Source organism: Tupaia chinensis, unplaced genomic scaffold (assembly GCF_000334495.1).
Source record: "Tupaia chinensis unplaced genomic scaffold, TupChi_1.0 Scaffold139785_1, whole genome shotgun sequence".
Lineage (NCBI taxonomy): Eukaryota > Metazoa > Chordata > Mammalia > Scandentia > Tupaiidae > Tupaia > Tupaia belangeri.
Window position 1 is genome coordinate 278,232 of NW_006199665.1, and position 2,097 is coordinate 280,328.

General features: G+C 46.1%; 1 protein-coding gene across 1 annotated transcript in view; it reads right to left on the reverse strand.

Moving 5' to 3' along the window:
- LOC102469671 (cytochrome P450 4F6-like) overlaps nt 1–2,097 on the reverse strand; it is a 24,081-nt gene that overhangs the window by 9,471 nt on the left and 12,513 nt on the right. The gene's annotated exons all lie outside the window — the stretch shown is intronic.

Genomic DNA, 2,097 nt, shown 5'->3' on the forward strand with positions numbered 1-2,097 from the left:
GGAAAGTGAGAAATCCCCCCCCGGGGGGATGGTCACGCCGCAATCCCTTCTCCTCCATTCCCCTCTCAGGATCTTGGGCACATACGCACGCGCGCATGAGTTTAAGCCACCGGGTCCGGAACTTGAACCGTGGTCGACTACGTGGGAGTCCAGTGACATAGCCATTACACTAACTGCTGATCCCACAAATTGGAAGTTTTGGGTTTGGGTTGCTGTTGTTTTAGTTTGCTATAGGGTGTGTGTGCTTGATGGAGAGAGACAGGGAGAGAAAGAAAGAGAGAGAAAGTGAGAAATCATCCTGAAAGGGGATGGCCATGCCACAATCCCTTTTCCTCCGGTCTCATTTCAGGATTTATGGGCACTCATGCACCTGGTGCTCAGAGTAATTTTCAAGCCTCCAGATCTGGGATTCAAACTGCAAAGCAGGCTATGTGAAAGCTCATTGCCTTCATTGCCACACCACCTGCGGGCTAAAAACTAGAAGGTTGTTTTTGTTTTGTTTTGTTTTAATTTAACTTAACCTTTAAATAATTATTTACTTAATTCCATTTGTTATTATTATTGCTTTAGAGATTTATTTATTTATTATTGGTATGATTTTTCCATTTGACCAGAGAGAGATTGAGAGACAGAGAAAGGGAAAGTGAGAAAGTCAGCCGCCAGGTTCAAGACTACAACCACAGTCAGCCAACTGCAGCTAGCCCCAAACTAGAAGGTGTTATTTATTTATTTATTTATTTGGAGAGGTTTTGGCTATAGGGTGTGTGTGCTCACCAGAAAGATAGAGAGAGACAGAGAGACAGAAAGCGAGAAATCACCCCCCAGGGAGGATGGTCACGCCGCAATCCCTTCTCCTCCATTCTCCTCTTGGGATCGTGGGCACGCACGCACGCACGCACACACACACACACACACACGTGCCCGGCGTGAGTTTTAAGCCACCGGGTCCAGAATGCCAACCACGTGGGAGTTCAGCGACATAGCCATTACGCCAACTGCTGGTTCTCTATCCTCTAAGATTTTTGTGAACTTTTAGACGACACTATAAGGTGAGAATTCAAGGAAGAACAAAAATTATGGGCCAGCAGGCAGTGTCGTGGTTAAGGCACTGGATTCCCACATGGCCAGTGATGGTTCAAATTCTGGACCGCCTATGTGCATTTTGCCCAGTATGATTTTTCAAGCTGCCTCGTCCAGAATTTGAACCATAACTGGCCATGTGGGAATCCAGTGCCTTAACCACGACACTGCCTGCTGGCCCATAATTTTTGTTCTTCCTTTGGATTCTCACCTCAACAAGGCTGCTTGAAGAATTAATTACAATATATAGCGAACTGACACCCCCTGGCATGTGTTTGTTTAGAATTTCTCCATTCCCTTGCTTTTCTGCCTCAAGTTGCATTGTTTTCCCCTAAGACCATCACTACATTAAAAAAAAAATTAATGAATTTGTTTATGATGATTGGGGGTGTCAGTTCACTATATATTGTAATTAATTCTTCAAGCAGCCTTGTTGAGTAGAGAATCCCCCCAATTGATAGAGGATAAATAGCTCAGAAAAGTGAATTGATTTTTTTTTTTTGAGAGGTTCTTGCTATAGGGCACGTGTGCTCACCAGACAGACAGAAAGAGACAGAGAGACAGAAAGCGAGAAATCACCCCCCAGGGGGGATGGTCACGCCGCAATCCCTTCTCCTCCATTCTCCTCTTGGGATCTTGGGCATGCACGCACACACGCCCGGCATGAGTTTAAGCCACCGTGTCCGGGACTCAAACCGCAGTCGACCACATGGGAGTCCAGCGACATAGCCATTTCACTAACTGCTGGTCCCAGAAAAATGAATTGATTTTACCAATGTCACTTGCATGTTAGTAGAACAAGAAATATGGATCCCCAGATCTCTGTCCCAAAAACCTGAAACTTGGCCTTGCTAGTCAGCTGAGTACCATGTCCTGACTTAAGACAGTGCCTGTTTCCACTAAGTAACAGTGGCAGAATCTGGGAACCAGCAGTTAGCATAATGGCTATGTCGCTGGACTCCCACATAGTCGACTGCGGTTCGCGTCCCGGACCCGGTGGCTTAAAACTCACGCTGG